Source organism: Mobula hypostoma, chromosome 1 (assembly GCF_963921235.1).
Source record: "Mobula hypostoma chromosome 1, sMobHyp1.1, whole genome shotgun sequence".
NCBI lineage: Eukaryota > Metazoa > Chordata > Chondrichthyes > Myliobatiformes > Myliobatidae > Mobula > Mobula hypostoma.
The window spans coordinates 78,163,485-78,190,806 of record NC_086097.1 but is presented as its reverse complement, the minus strand read 5'-3'; the positions used below and the strand labels follow the sequence as shown (position 1 = coordinate 78,190,806).

At 38.3% G+C, this 27,322-nt stretch overlaps 1 pseudogene; it reads left to right on the top strand.

Moving 5' to 3' along the window:
- LOC134354121 (sodium/hydrogen exchanger 10-like) lies at positions 1–26,217 on the top strand (annotated as a pseudogene).
- Positions 26,218–27,322: the final 1,105 nt, after the last annotated feature.

Genomic DNA, 27,322 nt, shown 5'->3' with positions numbered 1-27,322 from the left:
ATGAGCACAGCAGCAGGCCACCACTCTTTTCCCAAGGGCAAGTGGAATACTCAAGGAATGTTCGCATTCCATGGGCTGGTAAGTGAATAAAGTGACTCCCTAAAAGGGTGGTGAAAACAGCTTCAGCAGTAATTGCGAAGAGAACTAGATGTAGATTCAAATTGGAAGAAAAAACTGAGAAAAGGCAGAGCAGTAAGGTTGACTGTACAGCTCCCCCAAAGAGTTGTCACAGATATACAGTAAACTGAACTGAATAATTTCATGACTGTTACTTCTATAACATCTTGAGGGTTCCTTACTGAATAGATTTGGAGTGGATATTTTCTCTTACAGGAGAAGATGCACACAGCATTGTTTTAAAATATGAGCTTGACATTTTAAAGCAGCTGATTTCCTGGAGGGTAAAATTCATTTTTTCTCACACAGTTGTGAGTCTTTGGTGCTCTCTTCCTTAAAGTGAAGTGGAAGATGAGTGACAAATGTTTTCCAGGCAGTGGCAGATGAGTTCTTGATCAGCAGGGATATGAAAGTTTATCAGGGAGAGGCAGGAACGTGAAATTGAGGTAGCAACCAGATCAGCCACAATCTTGCTAATAACAGAGCAGGATCAAGGGGCTGAGTGGCATGTTCTGCTTTTAATTGTTAAGTTTTGTGCACTAGCATTCATCTCTGATGGCTCCAGTGGGCAGCTCTTGAGCTTGGTCAAATCCTACTCTTTTACTAAACGATCCTCTCATTTCAGAGCAAAAATGTCAGCCTCTGCTGAACTGATAATGAAAGGACAAGAGATAGATATTGCTGAGTTATATTGACTGATCCTTGAAAACTGTTCATTTTGCTTCCATGTTTCTTTTGTTGGATTTATGCAAAAGAAATCCTCCTTTTATTTGTTCAGATCATGAAGAAATGAGTATATTTTGTGGATGTTTTCTTTTTTTGCCTGACTCCTGAACTTGAGCCATTGACGATGAAAGGCAGATATACTCCAGCAACACACATAAAAGTTGCTTACTCCAGTCATGTCTGCAAATAGCCAGTAGATTGAAGGAAGACCTTGAGGTATGTGAGGATCTAATTATTTCAGAATGAGTTCCCGCAGAGCTTCTCCTAATGGTCCAATGTTATTTGCAAAGCAACGCTGAAACCTTGATAGTCAGTGTCAATGCCAATCTCAACTGATCAGCAGAATCCTCTTGGGTATTCATTTATTGTTCTTAACAATGTTTTAAAATATGGACTAAGAATGTGTTAATAATCTCACATTCTTCTCTATATATTAACTTACTCATGCAAAATTTTCTTGATGATATTTTTGGAAAACATAACTAGTTCAAAGATAACCTTAACATAAAGTGTACCAGTTCACAGGTTATTTCCCTGTGTAATTCAAATTGTAAACACTTCTTGTTTTTATTTTACCAGTCACTCTTTTACTTTTAGTCGTTAGAACTGAATTCAAACCCTGTATCTGTAATTTACTGATGAAGATAGGGAATACTCAGCTGAATTGCTGACCTCAAATTACCTTTTCCTCAGCAAAGACAAGCAGTGCTATTTTGGTCACAATTTTGAAATGATTGCCTCATTTTTCTTCCTGTTGCCTGAGCTCCGAACATGGTGAATGGTTTCTTACTGTTATGCTGTGAGGTCTGACCTGATCACCACTTACGGCAGGACACCCAATCATTCTTATCAGTGAGGTCACACCATGCAATAGACCAGAGCAAAGGCGTTTCTTTAACTCATGGACTAAATGTAAGATAGGTGCTTGTGACTATACTGCGCGTTCGACTACTTGGTTGCAGAAAAGTAATTAATTTGATCTATACCTCTCTCCTTCACACACACTCGCTCCCTTCCAAATATTACAGCTGAGGAATAATGTTTGGAATGTGTTGTAAAGGGATTTTCTTTATTACAATTTGGAACACATCTTGTTATTTGAGAATACCCTGTGATGAGAATGTCAGATCATTGTGGGGAGCAGCTTGACTCTTAGTTGCCTGAAGATGCCCGGAATTAAATGACTGGCTTTGCCCTGGAGTAAGCAAACTTTATTTGATCCCTGCAGAGTAGGCGAGACTTCTACATAGAAACAATTTTAGTCTTGGAGTCTTTCTTGTTCCTTTCCACTCTTAATCTTTCTTGTGCTAACTAAACCTGGGCATTCTGACTGCTAGTTCTTTTTTTTTTATTCTTCATTTGGGAAATGGATTTTCATTATATTTGGGCCCCTGAGAAGAAAGAGAACTGAAACTCCCAGTCCCAATGAATGTGCCCAGCATTTTAAGAATTATTATGGAAATATTTAATGCTGCAGACAGTTTGGAGAAATGCAAGTTTAATTTACATTTTATTGGTCCAAGTAATACATAATTGTTCATGCTTCATTGGTTCTGGAAGACCAGGAGTACTTCTCAGTGTTGCAAGGAAGACTCTGGCCTTCTCAGCTCCTGAGTGTCCAAGAGCCAGTTGCTTTTGGTTGATTACTGACAGCTGCCTCAATACATTCATTGTTGCAACTGCTCACTTACACTTCCTATAACCAGCTAATCAATCAAGTCAGCCAGAAAGGTGGGAGACTGTCTTGATTTCTTTAAATAATACCTTGCTATTAAGTTCAAATAGTCTGTATTTTCCTGATACTGACTAGCTGTTCACTTCGCGCTTCACCTGTCTTCCCACTTCCCTGTCCATGAATCTTCATGTAAACGCAGACCACTGACAAGTGAGTCAGAGGAAGGCATCCCATTCTCAGTCCCTTACCTTGAATAACTTCTTCCTCAAGTAACTTTCCAAGTCCCTTCTGAAATTACTTCTGGATCCGCTTACACCACCTGAACGAAATCTCCTCAACTCTTCCAGATTTGCCAACTTTGACAATTTTCTTCCTGTTTCACTGATAGTTTTTGCCCCATTGCCAGGTATATATCTTCACCATTTCACTTCTCATGCCATAGATTTAGTGTTGCAGAAGGCTCGCTTTCCTTTATAGTCTTTAACTTAGTTTTCAAAATTGAACTAATGCGAAGGGTTAAGTTAGGGTGAACTCAATAAATCAGTTGACAAAGAGATTCTTGGCAAACGTTTGAGGATGACATGACCTAATGGTGCACTTTTAGATGCTTTGGAACTGGTATCCCAGATTTTGTTAAAAATAATAATGTGTGACTGACATGCAATTATTAAAGCATAAATTGGCCTGTAACTTGTGGCAAGGAAAGTACACCCAGTGAGTTACAGAGTGTCATAACTTGTTCAATGATGAGGGCCACTTTGCTTTCAGTGTCACACAGTTATATTGCTGCCCTTAACCACGTTGTACTTCTGTTGATCCAACTGGATTAGTACAATGTTTGTACATAGAACTCACCATAGTAAGTTTAGTTGACTAATAAATGATTATCTCTAGTATTTTCGTACATTTGACCCATTGAGTCTCTACTCCCTTTCAAAGAAAAACCTACTGCCGCTCTTCTCCATAACCTGTATGCCCTTACATGGTCATCAAACCCCATGTGATTTCCTACCACTCACCTAGACTCAGGATAATTTACAGTTGCCAGACCTACCCTTAGCTTATAGAGACCATCCAGATGAAAACAAAATATAATTAGATTGGAGAGGAAGAATGAACCAAGGTATTGCATCTCTTTTATTGAAGATTTCTATTAACTCATTCTTTGTTAGATTTTAGTGGTAAAAGGTGTGATTGATTTCCCTTTGGCATATTCTGTAAACCACCAGTTTGCAATAAATCTAATCCAGTGTCTTTCTGATGTTTAATGACTAGAACAGTGACTCCGCCTTCCGCCTGTGGACATGTGTCTTTCTGTCTGCCTTTAATTTCTCCCTTTCCTGACTTAAACTTTGAAATTTTAACTTTATTCAGTCAGATCTGTTAAAGTGATAATTACAACCATGGCTACCTCGAGAAGCACTAAAAAAATTCCCGGATACAGGTAATGGTAAATCTAAAAAAAATTGACAAAGGTTCTGAAGAGCCAGCCTAGGTTAATAGATTAGAGACTCAAATGAGCTCTATCATCGCTGGATTAACTCAACTAAAAGAAAGTCTTCTTCCTTTGGAGGGAAAAATTGATTCTTTGAGCTTGGATCTCAAAGAAGTAAATGATTAGAACAGTATAATTTTTTAAGGCAGAATATTCTTACACAATTTATTACTGTAATGAAGACAAAAGCATGAATGTAATCATTATTTTCCAGAAGAAAATATTTCTGGCCCTTATTGCTCATTTTCTGAAGAAGATTATTGATAATAAAAAGAAAAATACATAATAAAAAAGAAAAAAATGCACAAGTTTATATTGGTCTTTAACTGATAATTTAACGCCGTGTTTTCAAAGTGGAGTCAAACTTGAGTAAAATTACATTGTCCGATTGGCTTTTCAGAACTTAATTCACAGGACATGATAATTATAGTAACATAATATACATTATATACTACATATAAGTGTGAGGTGCTACATTTTGGTAGGACTAATCAAATTAGGACATACATGGTAATTGGTAGTGCATTGAAGAATGCAGTAGAACAGAGGGATCTAGGAATAATGGTGCATAGTTCCCTGAAGATGGAATCTCACATGGATAGTGTGGTGAAGAAAGCTTTTGGTATGTTGGCCTTTATAAATCAGAGCATTGAGTATAGGAGTTGGGATGTAATGTTAAAATTGTACAAGGCATTGGTAAGGCCAAATTTGGAGTATTGTGTACAGTTCTGGTCACCGAATTATAGGAAAGATGTCAACAAAATAGAGAGAGTACAGAGAAGGTTTACTAGAATGTTACCTGGATTTCAGCACCTGAGTTACAGAGAAAGGTTGAATAAGTTAGGTCTTTATTCTTTGGAGCGTAGAAGGTTGAGGGGGGAACTTGATAGAGGTATTTAAAATTATGAGTGGGATAGATAGAGTTGACGTGGATAGGCTTTTTCCATTGAGAGTAGGGGAGATTCAAACAAGAGGACATGAGTTGAGAGTTAGGGGGCAAAAGTTTAGGGGTAACACAAGGGGGAAATTCTTTACTCAGAGAGTGGTGGCTGTGTGGAATGAGCTTCCAGTAGAAGTGGTAGAGACAGGTTCGATATTGTCATTTAAAGAAAAATTGGATAGGTATGTGGACAGGAAAGGAATGGAGGGTTTTGGGCTGAGTGCAGGTCGGTGGAACTAGGTGAGAGCAAGCGTTCAACATGGACTAGAAGGGCCAAGATGGCCTGTTTCCGTGCTGTAATTGTTATATAGTTATATGGTTATAATGTTCTTCTAATGAAAGCTACATGCCGATTTAATTCATCTGCTTTGAAATTAGCCATTATTTTGTCTCAACTAGAAATCTCACAATTAATAGAGCTTCCTGTATAAATCTGTTTCTTTCAACTGATGCAAGCATCTCTGCTCTCCTTGGCAGGATTCCCACTTTTCACAATTGACGTAGGCAAAAGATTATCTGATGAGCATCAAAAGAGTCATGGGATTACATTGTAATATATCACTCTTCCATCATTTCAGTCCATGGAGTTCACACAGTTTGGGTTGCTCTTTAGTCTCTTTGAAAACTGTATGAAAAATAGTTAACACTTTTCCATGAAATGTGAGTTCATGTCTGCTATGTCCTGTGGATTCTGCAGATTGCTTATTTTGGAACCAATCCTTCAAATTATGGGTAATCCACCCTATTTTTCAAGTTCTTAGTGATTTAATAACTTTCACCATTTGTTCAGTAAATTAATAGAGTAACTTGCCCACTCAATATAGAAATTCTCAGATTTTAACTTAATTAAATTTAATTCAAGTGGAAACCAGAAGGTTTGTGTCCAGAATGAAAGTACACTTCTCTGATGAGTGTGAAAATTAACCCTTGTACATTTATATTTGTATTTTCCCTCCAAATTTTCAATATTTTTGTGGCATATCCATTTCATTTCTTTGGAAATTTTGAGTTATTTATGAGTGTTTTAATTCAAAATAATTTACTCTAAAATCTCATTCCTTCTTAAAATTAAATATCATCCGTTAATGAGCAATAATAGAAACATAGAAATATGAAAATATTTCTATGGTCAAAGGTTCAATCTAGTATTAAAGAATGTGTAAGTATACAACCTGAAATCCTTACTCTTCACAAACATCCACAAAGCAGAGAGAACAATCTCAAAGAATGAATGACAGAAAATGTTAGATCCCCAAATCCCCCTTCCCACCTCCCATGCACAAAAGCAGAAAAGCATCAATCAATGTCTCTCCCTTATCCATATTTGCCCCAGTAAAAGCACAAAAGCATCATCCTCCACCACCCATCATGCAAACAAGAACAAAGCCCCCCACCCCCCAGTGATCTAGATTCCATCAAAAGCCATCCCAACACTTCAATATCTCAGACAGGCTCTCACTCTCTCACTAACGAAGGAGTGAGAGATTTTTCTCCTGCCAAAGCATGAGGGAGACAAACAGCTTGTTGTTTCAATGTTACAATCTGTAGCATAACTTATTTTGACGGCAACCTACACTGCTGTCTCGATGTTTTAATCTCCTGGGATACTTCAGTCGGCCACACCAGCGAGGAATCAGGTTGTTCACAGGACTGCACACTGAGGGTGCACGTCTTCCAAGCCATACCTGGAGATATTGAAAAACACCAGGCTGCTCGGCAAACTCTGAGAGCAAGAATACATCATCGTGAAGAACTGCAGTTTGATTGCAGCTATAGATCCTGGACGCCGACAGGACCCCAACCACCTTGAAAAATCATTAAAAGAGAAGAAATAAAACTGTTTTGCAGACAAACTGGAAGGTCCAGGTCTGCAGAAACCTCTGGTGCCATCTTATGAGCAGGAGTGGGGCATTCAATCTGTTCTGCAATTCAATACAAAATGGCTGATATCAATATCATATCTCTGCTCTCTCCTCATTGTCCTTGATGAATTTTGAGACTAGGCATCTCTTTATGTCCTTCTTAAATTCATTGAGTAAATAGGAATCCCTAACAGTGTGTGACTATATTCACTTGATCAATATCTACGCCCAGAGTATGCCACGACAAGTGTTAAATTGAGCAACATGTCCACGACTCCCGCTTATGGCACATTTGGGGTTTAAAGGTAGCAACTTCAGAATCATCGCTCAAGATCTGTCTCACATCATTCTCTTCATCTTTGGAACTCTTCTATTCGGAGCTGTGATCAGAACTCTGCTAAAGGGAGTAAAACTTCCACACACTGTAGTTCTCTACATATTCGGTATTGCTTTTGGAACATTAAGTACCAAGTATACATTGGTGCAAAGGTACAGGGAAATCATTGCACAAATTGACCCATTGCTGCTTATTCATACATTTATGCGAGTTTTGATATTCAGCAGTGCATTTGAAATTGAATCTCACGTATTTTTGAAGTCACTTTCCCAGGTGGTGCTTTTGGCTGGTCCCGGTTTGGTCCTGAGTGCTGCAATGATTGCTGTTTTGGCTGTCAAGGTTTACACATTCAACTGGGATTGGCACGTTGGTGTGACGTTTGGGTCAATGCTTGCCTGCACTGACCCTATTACAGCTGTCGCTCTGCTTAGAAACTAGGTGCATCGAAAATGCTTACTCTATTGATTGAAGGGGAATCATTGCTGAATGATGGAACTGCTATTGCCATGTTTGAAGTCTTTTGAGAACTTGCTCTTTTTTTAATATAATTTTTATTAAGTTTTCAAAATGAATACATGGAAAGATAATATCTACCCTCCTCCCCCTCCCCTTAACCCTCCCCCTCCATATATAGTCCTACCTAAAAAAGAAAAGAAAGAAAGAAAAAAAGAACCGCCTGGGTATTGGAAGGTTTCCACATGCTCCATGGGATTCAAAATAAGTTTAGTATACTTATTCGTTAGTTTCCCCAAGGGACCAAGATCTTTATCGGAGCAATTAAATATGCCATCCTATCTTTTGTAAATAAGGGCGCCAAATATTCAAAAATGTTTCATATTTATCTCAAATTATAAGTAATTTTTTCAAGTGGAATAGAACTAGCCATTTCATTGTTCCAACGATTCATACTTAAATACGAATCAGATTTCCAAGTAACTGCTATAGTCTTCTTAGCTACTGCCAATGCAATTTTCATAAATTCTTTCTGATATTTATTCAATTTAAGTTTCGGCTTTATCCCTTCAATATCACCTAGTAGAAATAATACAGGGTTATGTGGAAGTTGAGTTCCAGTAATTTGTTCCAATAAGACTCTTAAATTTATCCAAAAGGGTTGAATTTCAAAACAAGACCAAGTAGAATGTAAGAAAGTACCAATTTCTTGATTACACCGAAAGCATTTATCAGATAGATTTGAATTTAATCTATTTATTTTTTGTGGTGTAATATATAATTGGTGTAAAAAGTTATATTGTACTAATCTAAGTCGAACATTTATTGTATTTGTCATACTGTCAAGACACAGTCTTGACCAATTTGTTTCATCAATATTAATATTCAGATCTGTTTCCCATTTTTGTTTTGACTTATGGATTCCTTGTTTATGGATTCTTTGTCTGTTTTTGAATCAAATTATACATACAAGAACTAAATTTTTTCATTTTCCCTTTTTGAATTAAAATTTCAATTTCATTAGAACTTGCTCTTGAACCACATGATGTTGAAGCTGTTGAACTTGCTATAAGACTGATGCTAAAGGTGTTTGTAAGCCCAGTATTTGGATATATAATGGTCAAAATCACCATGTTTTGCCTAACCTATGTCTTTAATGATGGGGTAATGGAGATAACGATCAGTTTGGCAAATACTTACATAGCGTTCCATGTCGGTGAATGGGTTGGTATATTGGGTGTGATATCTGTTACATTTATGGGGCTCTTTATGGAAACAGTGAGTTTCAGCCCAAAGACTGAGGTGTTCTTATTGCGCTCTTGGGAAATGCTAACATATCTAGGAAATTCTCTCATCTTCATGATTGTTGGAGTTGTCATATCACAAAAAACATTGGAACATATGTCCATCACTGATGGCTTTTTCATTATTGTACTTTAGTTTGGAATAAATAATATACGCTTGATAATTATCGTGGGCTTGGCACTATTGTTAAAACATCTGGGCTATGGTTTCAATTGGCGCTGGGGAGCTGTTTGCATCTGAAGTGGTACAAAAGGTGCTTTCACTCTAAGTTTATCTCTTATGGCATATCATTTGGAAGGACCTGATGAAGTGAATGTCAGAAACAAGATATTGCTGCATGTATTGGGGTCTGTATTATTGACACTGCTAATCAATGGCACCGCCATGGAATGGATTATCGATACCTTGGGCCTTCGAGATATTCCAGCCCCTAAATGCATGGCTATGTACGGTGCAATTCAGCGTATCAGAGAAAGTCAGGCCAACAGATTTTCTTTATTGAAAATGGATAGATTCCTGGTAGATGCAAACCGGGTAATTGCAGAAAAAGTTGTGCAAATTGATGACCCATACAAATGTCACAAAAAAATGTTCAAATTGATGAAATTTTGCCAAGCACTAAAGCAGTTCATTGCCCTGACTGTGAAAAAAATATTCCATGGGAGCCTTCCCTCCGTGAGATAGATGACATGATGGAAGAAGCCAAAATATGCCTTTTAAAGGCTTAAAAGACAAGTTACTGGCGGCAATATAGTGCTGATATGCTAAACCGTCAAGCTGCACGTACGCTGATTAGTATCACCGAGAACATGATTGATTCCAGAAGATTTATGACTGTAATAGATGTGAAGAAACACTGGGATCTCAAAGGAATTTATGTTACCATCAGGAAAAAGCTGAAAGACTGGATGTATAATGTCAAAGTGGACAAATACAAGCCATACAAAGGCAGAATTTCAAAATATTGTCATTGTATGGTATACAACAGTGCATTTGAATGTTTTTCATGTACTGGTAATCCTAAATATCTTCCCAATCATCCTGGAATGCATCCCAAAATGAATATACAGTATGCTCTGGAACTGCAAATGACCAATTATGTTTTCTTCATAATATGTATAAACAGAAGCACTTATGAAGATTCTTGCTGTGCGTAAATCCTATTTCCTTGATCATTGGAATCTGTTTGACCTATTCATCATCACATTAGCAGCAGCTGATGTCATAGTTGATCAATTCTTTGATCGTAGTGAGTACAAGGTTCGTATGGTTCGAATTTTCAGCTTGATACACCTTGCCAGGGTTCTTCAGCTTTTAAAGATTATATAACCATATAACAATCACAGTACGGAAAAAGGCCATCTCGGCCCTTCTAGTCCGTGCCGAACTCTTACTCTCACCTAGTGCTACCGACCTGCACTCAGCCCATAACCCTCCATTCCTTTCCTGTTACCATCCTTCATACATCTTCTCAACTAAAAGCTAAACAAACAACTCTGCTTTGGATGTGGTATTGGAAAAGGATATATTGTAGGAGAAGAGGATGTTAGTAATCTTATTGATCACATTCCAGACCAAAAAGTGATCTCTCAGCAACTGAGAAGTATTGTGGAGAGAAATTATCAAGAGGCAATAAAAGAATTGGGATTGAACCAATGGAATCAATTGGCTATCAACAAAAAAATAATCAATCCTGGAATGCGTATGATGAACATGAGAAAAAAATGAGTTTATCTGTTGGATGCAAAAATACGCCAAACATCAATAATATCACATTACGCCAAACATCAATAATATCACATTTCATTAGAAAAGATTGGATAAAGGAGGCAGATCTACTACAAGTCAATCATTTAGAAGAAGAACGATCTAAAACAGGATCTAAACAACAGATGAAGTCTCCTCCTAAAACCAAAGAATATAAACTTAAACTTAAATTTGATAAAAGTGAAACAAAAACATTCAAAAAAGCCTGGATCATCTATATTTGGGGCATGCAAATGAGCAAAAACCATTAACTTATTATCTAATTTCCCTGAAACTAAAACAAAATGTTCTTTGATATCAGTAGTCCTGGGTATGACTCTAAACTGCAACTGGTGATGAGGCTCTGATTGGGGACTTTCAGAGCTTTGGGGAAAGTGGAGTTACCCCTTAGTCATTCATTACTCCCAGGGCAGCTCTGACCTGGAATGGTAGCACCTGCAAGGGTTCCTGCTCAGGATATGAGCGAAGGCCAGCAGCAGATTTGGCAGGTTCAGTAACTGAACTTATGACGGAGAAGGCAGATGAGCTAGGACCTCAAATGTCAACGGCTATAGGAGAGGCGGATGAACATTTGGGAAGCTATAGGAGAGGCGGATGAACATTTGGGAAGAGAAATGGCGATTTCTTTAGTTCGCCCAACTGTAGGCAATAGCAAACCACCGTTGCTAGATACTAGGTTTCCTAGATTCTATTTGCTAAGAAAACCATGGTCAAACTCACAAAATGTATCACACAACAACAATGTCAAGAGGATCTTCAAGATAATTCTGAAAATGTTTCGCTCGATAGGATTGATTCTGGTCAGCAGGGGATCCCCGACCGTCATCAAGCTGCTGCTCAAAAAATTCAAGAAGCACAATAGAAAATTATTGCCACTTGGAATGTAAGAACCCTATATCAAGCAGGAAGATTGGACAATGTGATAAATGAAATGGAAGGACTAAAGATTAACATCATGGGAATTAGTGAAGTTCATTGGATAGGTGCTGGAACATGTCAGAATAGAAATAAAACACTAATTTATTCTTGTGGAACATCCCATACTAATGGAGTAGGAATTCTTATGGATGAAAACATGGCAAAAAGTGTTTTAGGACATAGGGCAATATCAGAAAGAGTGCTCCTTGTTAGATTCAAAAGACAACCATTTGATTTAGCAATTATACAGGCATATGCACCAACAACAGATGGAACAAATGAGGATATAGATAAATTCTACGAAGAGCTTGAACAAGCAAAGAATGGATGCAAATCTCAAGATATTGTTATTGTCATGGGAGATCAAAATACTATAGTAGGACAAGGTGCTGATGGAAATACCCTAGGAAAATTTGGGGAAGGAAATGAAAGAGGTGAGAAATGGGTAGAATGGTGCAAGATAAATAATCAGGTCATTATGAATACCTACTTTAAAAACCATCCAAGGCATTTGTGGACCGGGAAAAGTCCAGGTGATAACACTAGAAATCAAATTGACTTTATTACTATAAACCAAAGATTTAGAAACTCAGTAACTCAATGCAAAACATATCCAGGTGCAGACTTTAATAGTGACCATAACCCAGTAGTATGTCATGTAAAAGTAAAACTTAAAAAACCAAAGAAGCAAAAACCTTAACAATCCCTTGACTACTTGCAATTAATTAAAGAAGAAAATGTAAGACAAAAATTTACAATTGAAGTAAGGAATAGATTTCAAAGTCTAGAAATAGAACCTGTTGAAGATGATAGCAATCATGCAGAAATGAAATTTAACTCTCTAAAGGATGTCTTGGTAGAATCAGCAATGTCAGTGATTCCTAAAAAAGAAAAAAGCACAAAGAATAAATGGATGACAGATGAAATCAAAAATCTAATGGAAGAAAGGAGACAGAAGAAAGCAAATCCTACAGAATATAAGTCCTTAGATAAAAAAGCTAAAAGCTCATGTCAAAAAGCCAAAGAAGAATGGTTAAACCAGGAATGTGAGCAAATAGAAAGAATCCCTATCACTGATCCAAAAAGGTTACATCAACAAATCAAGAATATCACTGGTGAAAAGCTCTGTTCTTCAGGTGGATGTTTGAAAGCAAAGGACGGTACCATTATCATGGAAAAAGATGAGATTTTGAACAGATGGAATGAGTATATTCGGGAATTGTTTGAAGACGATCGAGGTGAAAAACCAGAAATTAAGAAAAACATTAAAGGTCCAAGTATTTTACAATCTGAAGTTCGTAATGCAATAAATAAGATGAAGAAAGGAAAGGCAGCAGGTCCTGATGAATTAGTAATAGAACAAATTATCGCCCTTGAAGATTATGGAATTGAAATAGTTACTGATTTAATCAATAACATTTATGAGACTGGGATATTACCAGAAGAGATGAAGAAATCAGTATTTATCACTCTTCCTAAGAAACCTGGAGCAATAGAATGTGAATTACATAGGACCATAAGTTTAATGAGTCATATCATGAGTCATATACTTAAGAAAGAAATCAGGAGGGCAAAAAGAAGACTTGGCAGTCAAAGTGAAGGATAATCCAAAGAGCTTTTACAAGTATATTAAGAGCAAAAGGATTGTAAGGGATAAAATTGGTCCTCTTGAAGATCAGAGTGGTCGGCTTTGTGCGGAACCAAAGGAAATGGGGGAGATCTTAAATAGGTTTTTTGCGTCTGTATTTACTAAGGAAGCTGGCATGAAATCTGTGGAATTGAGGGAATCAAGTAGTGAGACCATGGAAACTGTACAGATTGAAAAGGAGGAGGTGCTTGTTGTCTTGAGGAAAATTAAAGTGGATAAATCCCCGGGACCTGACAGAATGTTCCCTCGGACCTTGAAGGAGACTAGTGTTGAAATTGCGGGGGCCCTGGCAGAAATATTTAAAATGTCGCTGTCTATGAGTGAAGAGCCGGAGGATTGGAGAGTGGCTCATGTTGTTCCGTTGTTTAAAAAAGGATCGAAAAGTAATCCGGGAAATTATAAGCCAGTGAGTTTAACATCAGTAGTAGGTAAATTATTGGAGGGAGTACTAAGAGACAGAATCTACAAGCATTTGGATAGACAGGGGCTTATTAGGGAGAGTCAACATGGCTTTGTGCATGGTAGGTCATGTTTGACCAATCTGTTGGAGTTTTTTGAGGAGGTTACCAGGAAAGTGGATGAAGGGAAGGCAGTGGATATTGTCTACATGGACTTCAGTAAGACCTTTGACAAGGTCCCGCATGGGAGGTTAGTTAGGAAAATTCAGTCGCTAGGTATACATGGAGAGGTGGTAAATTGGATTAGACATTGGCTCGATGGAAGAAGCCAGAGAGTGGTGGTAGAGAATTGCTTCTCTGAGTGGAGGCCTGTGACTAGTGGTGTGCCACAGGGATCAGTGCTGGGTCCATTGTTATTTGTCATCTATATCAATGATCTGGATGATAATGTGGTAAATTGGATCAGCAAGTTTGCTGATGATACAAAGTTTGGAGGTGTAGTAGACAGTGAGGAAGGTTTTCAGAGCCTGCAGAGGGACTTGGACCAGCTGGGAAAATGGGCTGAAAAATGGCAGATGGAGTTTAATACTGACAAGTGTGAGGTATTGCACGTTGGAAGGACAAACCAACGTAGAACATACAGGGTTAATGGTAAGGCACTGAGGAATGCAGTGGAACAGAGGGATCTGGGAATACAGATACAAAATTCCCTAAAAGTGTCGTCACATGTAGATAGGGTCATAACGAGAGCTTTTGGTACATTGGCCTTTATTAATCGAAGTATTGAGTATAAGAGCTGGAATGTTATGATGAGGTTGTATAAGGCATTGGTGAGGCCGAATCTGGAGTATTGTGTTCAGTTTTGGTCACCAAATTACAGGAAGGATATAAATAAGGTTGAAAGAGTGCAGAGAAGGTTTACAAGGATGTTGCCGGGACTTGAGAAACTCAGTTACAGAGAAAGGTTGAATAGGTTAGGACTTTATTCCCTGGAGCGTAGAAGAATGAGGTGAGATTTGATAGAAGTATATAAAATTATGATGGGTATAGATCGAGTGAATGCAAGCAGGCTTTTTCCACTGAGGCAAGGGGAGAAAAAAACCAGAGGACATGGGTTAAGGGTGAGGGGGGAAATGTTTAAAGGGAACATTAGTGGGGGCTTCTTCACACAGAGAGTGGTGGGAGTATGGAATGAGCTGCCAGACGAGGTGGTAAATGTGGGTTCTTTTTTAACATTTAAGAATAAATTGGACAGATACATGGATGGGAGGTGTATGGAGGGATATGGTCCATGTGCAGGTCAGTGGGACTAGGCAGAAAATGGTTCGGCACAGCCAAGAAGGGCCAAAGGGCCTGTTTCTGTGCTGTAGTTTCTATGGTTTCTATGGTTTCTATCACCAAGAATTTTGAAGTATCTTGGTGATATAGCTTCTAAGAGCTAAAAGTAAGATACATGCTGAAATAGGTAAAGAACAATATGGTTTTGTGAAAGACAAAGGTACAAGAAACGCAATATTGATGTTAAGGTTATTATCAGAATGAGCTATTCAAGTGCAAAAAGATTTGTTTGTTTGTTTTATCGACTACACAAAAGCATTTGCTAAAGTGAAGCACAATAAGTTATTTGAAGTATTACAGAGAACTCTGGATCTAGATTCAAAAGACCTCCGCTTAATCAGAAATCTGTATAGGGAACAAACTGCCACTGTAAGAATAGATGGAGAAGTGAGTCAGTTTACAAAAATCAAGAAAGGCATTAGACAAGGGTATGTTTTCTCCCCTGATTTATTTAATGTGTACAGTGAAACAATATTACAAAAAATAAGAGACATCTTGGGAATCAAAGTTGGTGGTGAAAACATCAATTTCAGATATGCAGGTGACACTATGTTAATTGCAAGTACGGAGAAAGAACTGCAAAACTTAATTGATATAATTGTTGAACAAAGTGCAAAAATGGGTCTATCTATCAATTGCAAAAAGACAGAATGTATGGTGATATCCAAAAAGGAGGAGAATTCTATCTGCAGGCTGAGAATAGATAGGGAAGACATAAAACAAGTACAGAACTTTTGCTACTTAGGAAGCTGGGTGAGATCAGATGGCAGGTGCGATATGGACATCAAAAGAAGAATAGGGATGGCAAAAGACACCTTTACAAGAATGAAGAGTATACTGACCAATACTAAACTAGGCATGACAACCCACCTCAGAGTACTGAAATGTTACGTTTATCCAGTTATGTTATGGCTCAGAATGTTGGACAATATCTAGTAACATGAGGAATCGAATTGAAGCAGCAGAAATGTGGTTTTTGAGGAGAATGCAAAGAATATCATGGACAAAACAAATATCTAACGAGGATTTCATGAACAGAGCAAGCACAAAAAGAGAAACAATGTATGAGATCATGAAAAGGCAACGTAACTTCATTGGACATGTGATTAAGAAAGAGGAGTTAGAATGCACGGTAATTATGGGATAGACTGAAGGGAAGGAAGCAAGAGGAAGACAAAGACAAATGATGATGGAGACAGCAGCCAGAGAACTGGAAACGAATACCAATGAATTGATCCACATGACCCAAAACAAGTGTGTGTGGGCCATGGCAGTCAAAGCTCAAAGTGGGCACGGCACTTGATGATGATGGTGATGAACACTGTGTGGAAGTGAATTCCAGTTTCAGCATACTTCCAATGATGGAATTTCCTCACATGTCAGATCTAAATATGTTATCCCATATTCCTGGGACCGTGACCATGAGTTCTCATCCTCACACTCAGTCAGCGGAAATGTATATCCCTGTATCCAGTCTATTGATTCCAAGCCAAATTTGGTACATTTCAGTGAGATCTTGTGCTACTTTTCTAAACTCTAGTGAAAACGTTTTAGGGAAATCCTGTCTCTCCTCACACAAGGGTCTTTCATCAGAAGATGTATGGAGATAGTTAATCTAAAACAAAATTTAAAAAATATAATGAATTCCAGTTAATTGGGCCATTGGTTAATCTGGGCAACCGCTTATTTGGGACAATTCTTGAAGAACAGAAACAAATTGAGAAAATATCCAGTATTCACTTTGTTTATTTGGGATAATACGCCACGTAATTGGGGCTAGGGACAGTTGCTGAACTTTTTCTCTCTAGCATCAGTCGCATGCATGTTGTGTAGACGTTAGACTCTACACCATGCTGAGAGCAGTTTTTAAATAGTGATGTTTAAAACCACGGATGGAAGATTGGTTTGTGTGATGTGCTGTGCCGTGTTCACGATCTTCTGCAGCTTCTTTTGGTCTTGGACAGGACAACTTCTGTACCAGGTTGCGATGCACCCTAGAAGAATGCTTTCTATGGTGCATCTATAAAAATTAGTGAGGGTTGTAGCGAACAGGCCATATTTCTTTACTTTTGTCAGGAAGTAAAGGTGCTGGTGGGCCTTCTTGGCAGTGAACTCTGCTTGGTTGGACCAAGTCAGGTCATTTGTGATATTGACCCCGAGAAACTTAAAGCTTTTGACCTGTTGCACTTGCGCACCACCGATGTAAGTTGGGTCGTGCGGTCCGCTACTCCTTCTGAAGTCAACATCCAATTCCTTCATCTTGCTGATGTTGAGGGATAAGTTATTGTCTTTGCACCATGCCACCAGGTTCTTAATTTCCTCTCTGTACTCAAACTCATCATTACCCGAGATACAGCCTACAATTGTTGCTTCCAGGGTGCTGCATTGGTAAGTTTGCGGTGCTGGAGGTTCATGGCAGGGAGAGTTTCTCCCTTCTACTGTCTGCGTGAAATGATGGGGCTATCGGGACTTTGAGACTTTTTTTTACCGTGCCCATGGTCTGCTCTTTATCAAATTACGGTATTGCTTTGCACTGTTGTAACTATATGCTATAATTATGTGGTTTTTGTCAGTTTTAGTCTTGGTCTGTCCTGTGTTTCTGTGATATCATACTGTAGGAACATTGTATCATTTCTTAATGCATGCATTTCTAAATGACAATAAACGAGGACTGAGTGTCCTCATAATCTAAACAAATGTGTACATTTATTATGTCAGCATGACTCTGCTTAACAGTAATCTATTTTCATAGGATTACCATGGCCATGATGTAAACCAACATAATTCCTCTCTTGTGTTACAAGCAGGTGAGCATGCAGTTTTATATCACATTGGTCTATAAACTCTGGAAGTATATTCAGTGGCCACCTTATTGGATACCTTGCTTATTAATGCAAATATCTAATCAGACAATTATGTGACAGCAACTCAATGCACAAAGGTGTGCAGACGTGGTCAAGAGGTTCAGTTGTTGTTCAAACCAAACATCAGAATGGCCAAGTAAGTTTGGCAGTGGGATGATTGTTGGTGCCAGAGAGGGTGGTTTGAGTATTTCAGAAACAGCTGATCTCCTGGGATTTTCACGAACAACCATCTCTGGAGTCTACAGAGAATAGTGTAAAAAATTAAAAATAATCCTGTGAGTGGCAGTTCTATGGGTGAAAATGCGTTGTAATGAGAGAGGTCAGAGGAGGATGGCTAGATTGGTTCAAGCTGGCAGCAAGGCAAGAGTAATCCAAATAACTACATGGTACGACGTTGGTGTACAGAAGAGCATTTCTGAATGCACGTGTCCATCATTGAAGTGGATGGACTATAGCAGCAGAAGACCACGAGCATACACTCTGTGGCCACTTTATTCGATACAGGAGGTAACTAATAAAGTGGCCATTGAGCGTATAAGCAAACATCACTACCACAGAGCGAAGAACCATCCATGGACAAATGGGCCATTACAACAGCGATTAAACTTGAAAAATATGTAATTGGAAAGTGTTTTGAAAGTCCTAATATTTTGTTAAGAATGTAGATTTAAGTACATGATACTGAGTGAAAGATGTGCAATTTCATTTATTCTCATCTCTGATCAAGCTTTACAAATGCACTATCATCACCTATTGTGTACTTCTTTTAACTGAAAGTTATGCTTGACTTCTATAGACTGCTCTCAGAGGAAGCTGAACGTGCCTTTTTTGAAAACAGTCATAAAAGCCTGCAACTGGCTGAAAAAGTTGAGGCTCACATCTTCTGACTTTGTTTCCACAGACGAAACCTGTGATAATATTAGAGACATTTATTATAGTAAAGAATATCATGTTTGCTCTGAAGCACTTCGTGTAACCAATTTAACTTTCAAACCCAAATATTTATTTGTGATTGTTTGCCATATCTACGACCATCTGCATTTTTTTCTTGGAATTATTACACTTACGTCTTGAGCAAAGTTCCTTTGAATACAGCTGCAGCTGTTACAGAATAATATTTCCACTTGGTCCTAGTTTTGCAGGTAATCATGGAAAAATCCAAGGTGCGTTTAATAACATTATCTAGTTTTTTGTAGATAATGTAAGATTTTGTTGTTTTTATTTTAATGGTGGCAAATTGTAGCTGTTAGTGGGACTCAAATGATTAAATGAAAGATTATCTCAGAAACTGTTCAACTTATAACCTGGCCTGATTTGTAAGGAGGAGGTTACATCAGCTGATAAATTGGGTGGAGTAATGGCAGATGAATTTAATCCTGGAAAATTCAGGCTGATGAATTTTGGGAATTAAAGTTAGGACAGATGAATGGTAGGGCCCTAGGGAATATTGAGGAAGAAAGGGATCATGGTGCCCAACAGCCTAGTTTCCTGAAGATGGCAGCACAACTAGAAAAGTGGTGAAAAATACATAGAGAATGCTGGTCTTCATCAGAAGGGGTATTGAATCTAAAAGCAGAAAAATCATAGCACAATGTCATAAAAATTTGTTTAAGCTCCAGCAAGAGCATTGGGTGAAGTTCTGGTCACAGCACTACAGGAAGGATCTGAACACACTGGAGAAGGTGCAGAGGAGACTAACTGTGCTGGGGCATTTCATTTATGAGGAATGACTGACTATTCAGGTTGGGTTTGTTTTCTTTGGAGAAGAGGAAACCGAGAGTGTAGAGTGATGGATCATAAGGCTATACAGAATTATGAGTGGCATAGATGGAGTAGATAGTGAGAAAGATTTCTTCATAGTGGGCATGTATAAGACCAGAGGGCAAAGGTTGAAGGTTAGAAAAGATCTGAGGAGGATTTTTTTCTTTATTCAGAGGAATGTTTTTCATTCCAGTTGTGGTCTGGAGTATACTGCTGAAGAAAGTGACACTGACGGGTACTCTCACAGCATCTAAAAGGTATCTGGGGGAGCATTTGAATCACCAAATCGGGGAAGGCATGGATCAAGTGCTGGTAAATGAGCTGAATGACAACTGTCAGCATGGACCCAGCGGGCCAATGGGCCCACTTCAATGTTGTATGAATATATAACACAAAGACCAATGTATGTACAGTGAAGATAACCAGTATGGTCATATCATAAACACAGCTTTGGCTATTTAGCAACCAGCTCTGCCAGATCACTTTCACCTCTGGAGAAGAGCAACATACAGTGGATTCTACATATTTGGGATAACTCTTAAAGAACAAAAATTAATTGAGAAAGTAGTCAGGACTCCCTTTGTTTATTGGTGGCACTACACCACTTAATTAAGGCAGGCGATTGTTGCTGAACAGTTTCTAACTAGCATCTGATGCAAGCACTTGTGTGGCGTTAGACACCACACTGTATTTAGAGTGAACAGTTTTTACACAGCATCAATTCTGTGTGCTTGTATTGAAAATGCAGTGATTTTTGTCACTGATACTAGATGAGAAATGAGTAGTGAGACAATTCAGAACTGTCTTGCTCCCTGCAGTTTCAAGTGATCTGGCTTGGAGATGCCAGGAACAGCCGGGAGTGAAAATGAAACAATTTCACTACCTCAACAAGTTTACGACAAATTTGAAGGCATTGACAATCATCTTGAACGTTACAATGAAAATAGAGATTTGGACAATGCAATCATCAGAAGTAGGTGTCTACAGTGATTTTGTTCATTTACAGATAACCAAAAGGACACGCAGCGTGCACTGAATGAATTACTCCGTTGATAGCTATTAGGAACTAATACACAGTTTTATAGCACTGTAGTTGTATTGAAAGTCTTCTAATTTGTTCACTTTACTTAAAACATAATTTGTTACCTCAGTTAAATGGTACTTAGACTTTTTTTATACCTTTTTAACTATTTCAATAAAACTCCGGGTAATTAGGGCAAACACTTAAATAGGCCAAAATGTACTGGTCCTGATGTGTTAACCAGTTAACCAGAATCCATTGTATTTTTGCCCCTACTTTAAGAAAGTACCTGGTAGGTAGCCGAAGAAACAGCTTATGTCACACTTTAAACCAAGTGTTGGAAAGTGGGATCCTTGGTTATCATGGACAGAATGACTCCCACTTTGGATTTTAGTCTTCCACCTGTATAAGTTAATTCCCCCTTTTGTGAAGTGTATACAAGTTAGCAGCTAAAGCAGATGAGAAGCTGATTATATTTTGCTCAAGACTGGTGAAGGGGCCAAGTGAATGGAGCAAATTGTCATTCAACCTGATAGCAGTATATACTGAAAGAATTAACTTCAAAATCATTTATTTCCCCAACCATTTTGGCAACGTTTGTTACATTGCTGCAAAGCCAAAACTCTCATTCAATGTCAGTATTTCTTAGAAAGTTCGGATAATAGTGACAAAAAATGTTTGCATTTTGGGTCACTGATCACAGGCAGGGACTGAAGAAGTCCCCAAATGAAATTCAGCCATGCTTCACAGGATATTGAGTGAATTATTGTAGGTCACACGACTTAGGAAACATTTGACTGCCAGAAATACAGGGCTCTGTGGGTTATAAATGACCGGATCTACAGAAATCTGATTTTACACAACTTCTCCACACATCTTAAAGTATTTTCCAGCCAGTGGTAATAATAACAAAAAATATTCCATGGTATTCATTATTGACTGGATACAATATACTTTCCATGATTTTAATTATGGGTGGTGTTAGGATGATTACTCAACAGGGTGACATGATAGCATAGTGGATAACACAAGGCTTTACAGTACAGGCCACCTGGGTTCAATTCCCTCTGCTTCCTGTACGGAATTTGTACATTCTCCCCAGGACACATGAGTTGCCTCTGGGTGCTCTGGTTTTCTCCCACAATTCAAAGATGTACCGGTTGTTAAATTAATTGGTCATTGTAAATTGACCCATGATTAGGCTAGAGTTAAATCAGGGTTTGCTAGCAGCATAGCTTGAAGGGCCGGAAGGGCCTGTTTTGGGCTGCACCCCAGTAAGTAAATAAATAAAATGTAAGAATGATATTAAGTGTATGCGGAGTGATACTATAGTGTTGTGTAGCAAAGGGAACCGCCAAGCATGGCATGAAAAAAAGAGGCCTGTATCGTCAACATTGTAAGTTTCATCTACACAAGTTTTTGAAGCAATTTGGAGAATTTTGTAGATTTCCATGTTTCTGCACTTTCAGCATCAGCACTACCTTTCTCACTGCGTGCTCTCTTAAACTTAATGTGGAGCCTACACTTCCATTGAGACAGCCGACCATCTGTGGCTTTAATATCTTCTGAATCGTTTTTTTAACATTGTTCCACTGACACTCACACCTCGTCCAGTTACAATGTAAAACCATTGACCGGGGGCCTCTTTAACATCTGGATCCTTACCTTCACGCTTTCATTTTTTCGAATGTTCCCTGTTCTCCCTCACATAATGCCCATTCTTCTTCTGGTTTGTCTTGTTGCTGTATCAAGCGTGAAATTGTAGATTTCATCACTGCGGTTATCTCTGCCAGCTGACAATGAGTGGCGATAGGTGGACAGCTTTTAATCTGGTCCAGAAGGGTAATTCTTTTCAGCTAGTGTCAAATCTTTTCATGGCATCTCGGCAAGGGTCTCAACTTTTTAATAAGTCAATATAAAAATAATTATTAAAAATCATTGCCTCTTGAATCAGTGTCCATCAGCCCAAATGGATAACATAACATAAGCACAAACAACAGATACAACTATTTGCTCTAAGCACGGTGTAGTGTCTAATGGTCAGACAAGTGCATGTAGATGATCATTTCCTGTCCCAACTAAGTGGAATAGTATCCCAAATAAATGAAGGCAATCCTGGTTACTTTCTCGATTTGTTCTTTAAGAGTTGCCCCAAATAAGTGGCTGGCTGATTAACCGATGGCCCAAGTATGAGGAATCCATTGTATTTATTTGGGATTTTCCCCATATTCATGGTCATCTACACCTTTTCATTTGGAACCATTAACACAGCATTCACATTTTGATCCCCTGTAAACAGCAGTTATTTTTTCAGAGAGGAACATTTGCACTTTATCCCAGTTTTACATTTATGGCAAAGTAACCTCTTCAATGTCCAAGGGCTAAGGATAAATTGTTCAGCACCCGTACTTGCTTTTTGCGGGTGACTTGGAGCAATTTGAAAAAAATGTTCTCCTATTTGCCCTCTCTGAGACTGGTCTTTCTAAACTTAAGGTTTTGTTATTTCTAAACATTATGTACCCTCTGTGATTTTGTCTTTTATTGAAACTCTGGGAACAAATTTGTCAACAGAACCATGTGCACACAAGTGACGTTCTTGCACAGGTTAGATTAGAGGTTAAAATGAATCCTTGCCTGAAAATTGCATTGTTCCCAGTCACCTAGAAGACAGGCGCGGTATGCAGTTTTCTATTTGCATTGATGCGTTATGATATTGATAATTTCTCTCCCACAATCTTTCATGTAGAAGTGATTTTGAATACAAAACTGTAGTGTGAGAGGTCTTGGATACAGAATGCTCCAGAAGACAGAAGATCAAGCTACAGAAAGGAGGAGGAGTTAGGGCCACTCACTGACAATTGTACATTTGCTATTTATTGGATAGTAAAGCAGCTTGCACCTATATGCATTGAACATTTAGACATATTCAAGTTGAGGATACAATAATTTAGTAGTTATGTTGCTTGCTAGCATCATCAGTCCAAGGGAATGAGCTCAAATTCCACTGTAATACCCAAAGAATCTAAGCTCAAGTAATTAAATAAATCTAGAATTAGAGCAAATGATTAGTTTCACCAACAGTAAATAGCAGTCTGTTGTAAATCCTGTTTCACTAATGGATGGGTAGGATTGATCATGGAATGGGTTTACATCGATCAGCACAACATCTTAAGATGTAAGACATAAGACACAGGAACAGAAATAGGCCACTTGGCCCATCGGGTCTGCTCTGCAGGGCCCATACTGTACTGTACTGTTCCATCGGTCTTCAGTGGCGGTCTGCCATATTTTCCCAGTTTGACTTCTATGTAACTCTGGAACAATGGAAACTGCTGACTCATAAATATCCTTTCAGTTCAGGGAATTGATAATAATTGCTGATATTATCAGTTATATCAAAATCTGCTGAAGAACAAGTTAGAATAAAAACTTAGGGTGAAGCATCTGGGCCATAGCCCTGCTAGGCAAAGGCATTTCCATTGCCAAATCCAGCTCAAAACTGATGAGGTTATTTATAATACAATTCTGAAATGTATCGGCAATCAATGGCACTGTTGGTTGGTTACAATTAGGGACCTGGCCAGAAGGTGCCAGCTAGCGCTGGAGGACTGTTTCAAAAGCATGGACTGGAGCACATTCAGGGAGGCGGCTACCTAATATCATCACGTCAACATTCTTTCTTTTTTTTTCTTTTCAAATCTTTTTATTGTATATATATACGAAAAATAACATGAATACATCGAAGTAACAACACTTACAATGCCTCAAAAAAAACTCATCACCTTAAAGATTGAAAAAAAATTTTGTGATAACAAAAAAAACCTACTAAGCCGGAAAGTGAGAAAAAAAAAGAGAACCCATTAGGTGTACAACCCCGGAGCCATGCATCATACAAAAAGCTTCTAAAAATAAACATCAAACCGCCAGCAAAAAAAGAAAATATACTAAAAGAGTTTACAATTAGATCATGGAAAAATTATATCAATTAACTCAAATGATAATAACGAGCAAATGAGCCCCATCTTTTCTCAAAATCAAATAAAGGTTCAAAGGTTCGACTTCTAATTTTCTCCAAACTAAGACATAGCATCACTTGAGAGAACCATTGTGACAAAGTGGGAGTTGATGTATCCTTCCACTTCTACAAAATGGCCCTCCTAGTTATCAATGTAACAAACGCAATAACACGTTGCTCAGACACAGAAATACCATGAATATTTTGAGGAACTATTCCAAAAAGCACAGTTAATTTATGAGGTTGTAAATTAATTTTAAGTGCTTTAGAAATTATCGAGAAAACCGACTTCCAGAACTGTTCCAATATAGAACAAGACCAAAACATATGTGTCAGCGTAGCTATCTCAGTTTTACATCTATCACAATGACTATCAACATTAGGAAAAATTTTAGAAAGTCTCTCCTTTGTCAAATTATAATGATGTACAATTTTAAATTGAATCAATGAATGGCTAGCACAAATTGAAGAAGAGTTAACCAACTTCAATATCCACATCCAATCCTCTGTCATAAAAGTCAAATTAAATTCCTTTTCCCAATCCTGTTTAATCTTAGACAACTGATGCTTATCCCATTGTAATAATAAATTATAAATTCTTCCAATAGAACCCTTAATCAAAGGATTCATACTCATAATAGTATCTAACAGGTCAGCCTCCAATATGTAAGGGAAATTACTTAAATATTTTTGTAAAAAATGTCTAACTTGAAGGTATTCCAAAAAGTGTGAATATGAAAGAGAATATTTATCAGTTAATCGTTCAAAGGACATCAATCTATCTTTTTTAAATAAATCCAAAAAAAAATTAATACCTTTATTTTTCCAAAGTAGAAAAATTGGATCACTCAACGAAGGCTTAAAAAAGTAATTTCGGTAAATTAGACTACAAAGTTTAAATTTTGTAAGATTAAAAGAATTGCGGAACTGGAGCCAAATTTGTAAAGAATACTTAATCACAGGATATAAGTTTAAATTAACAACTTTACCTAATTGCATAGGTAATGGAGCCCCCAATAACGAAGTTAAATAAAACTGTTTTACAACTTTTAGTTCCAGATCTACCTAAATTGGCCGATCAGTCTTATCAACCCAGTATAACCAAAAAGACATATATCAAAGATTAACAGCCCAATAATACATTCTAAAATTAGGCAAAACAAAACCTTCATCCTTTTTCAATTTTTGTAAATGACATTTACTAATTCTTGCTCTTTTATTATTCCAAATAAAATATAAAATAATAGAATCAATTTAATCAAAAAACTTCCTAGTCAAAAAAACGTCAACATTGATGAATATGCGGGATCAGTGACTGGCTACGTAGGAAATTGCACTGAGGATGTTACTGTGATGAAACACGACACTGCTGCAGCAAATCTCCTGCACTTCTCAGGGATCGATATGCTGTCTTCAGATTGGTGGACAGGATGACTCTAACATCTGCAAGAGCCGTGCTCCCCTGTTCCATCAGGAAAGCAAAGTGAGAGTCTACACAGGAAATCCACAGACTCTTTTGTGACACTAGAGATTTTTGTTATTTTATTCACTTACAGGATGTGGCCATCGCCAGCTAAGCCAGCATTTTTTGCCCATCCCTAGTTACCCTTGAGAAGGTGGTGATGAGGTCTTTTCTTGAACCGCTGCAGTCGCCGAGGTGTAGGTACACTCACATTGCTGTTAGGGAGGGAGTTCCATGATTTTGACCCAGCGACTGTGAAGGAATGGTAATATGCCTCCAAGTCAGGATGGTGAGTGACTTGGAGGTGGATTTCTGAGTGGTGGTGTTCCCAGGTATCTGCTGTTTTCATCCTTCTAGATGGTAGCGGTCATGGGTCTGGAAGGTGCTGCTTTAGAAACTTTGGTGTGTTGTTGCAGTGCATCTTGTAGACAGTACACAGAGCTGCAAATGTTCGTCAATGGTAGAGGGATTGGATGCTTGTGGAAGCAGTACCAATCAATTGGGCTGCCTTGTATTGGATGGTGTCAAGCTTTTTGAGTGTTGATAGAACTGCGCTCATCCAGCTGAGTAGCGAGTATTCCATTACACTCCTGACCTGAGCCTTGTAGATGGAAGACAAGTTTTGGGAAGTCAGGAGTCTGAGCCACAGGATCCGTAGCCTTTCACTTGCTCTGGTAGCGACGGTGTTTATATGGCGAGACCAATTCAGTTTCCTGTCAATGGTAACCCCCAGGATGTTGATAGTAGGGGATTCAGTGATGGTGAGGCCACTGAATGTCAAGGGACAATGGTTAGTCATATAATGCAAGTGTAAGTTGTGCAAATCATAACTGATCACGAGTCCACCCTGCATGTCAATGACTGCACGCCTCCCTCCTGATAGGCTGAATGCTTTCTATGCATGATTTGATGTGACATCAATAGAAAGCCCCCTCTCTTCCTTAGGAATGGGCACATTCTGGCTGCAGCTGAGGTGAGGATGACCCCAACCAGGGTAAATCTGTGCAAAGCTGCAGGGCCAGACAACATACCTGGTCGGGTGCTGAGGTACTGTGTGGCCCAGCTAACAGAGGTCTTAATGGACATCTTCAATATCTCTCTGAAACAGTCCACTGAACTTGCAACTTCAAGGCAGCCACCATCAGTGCCAAAGAGAGCAATGGTAAATGGCCGAAATGATCACTGCCCAGTGGTACTGACTTCAAAAATTATGAAGTGCT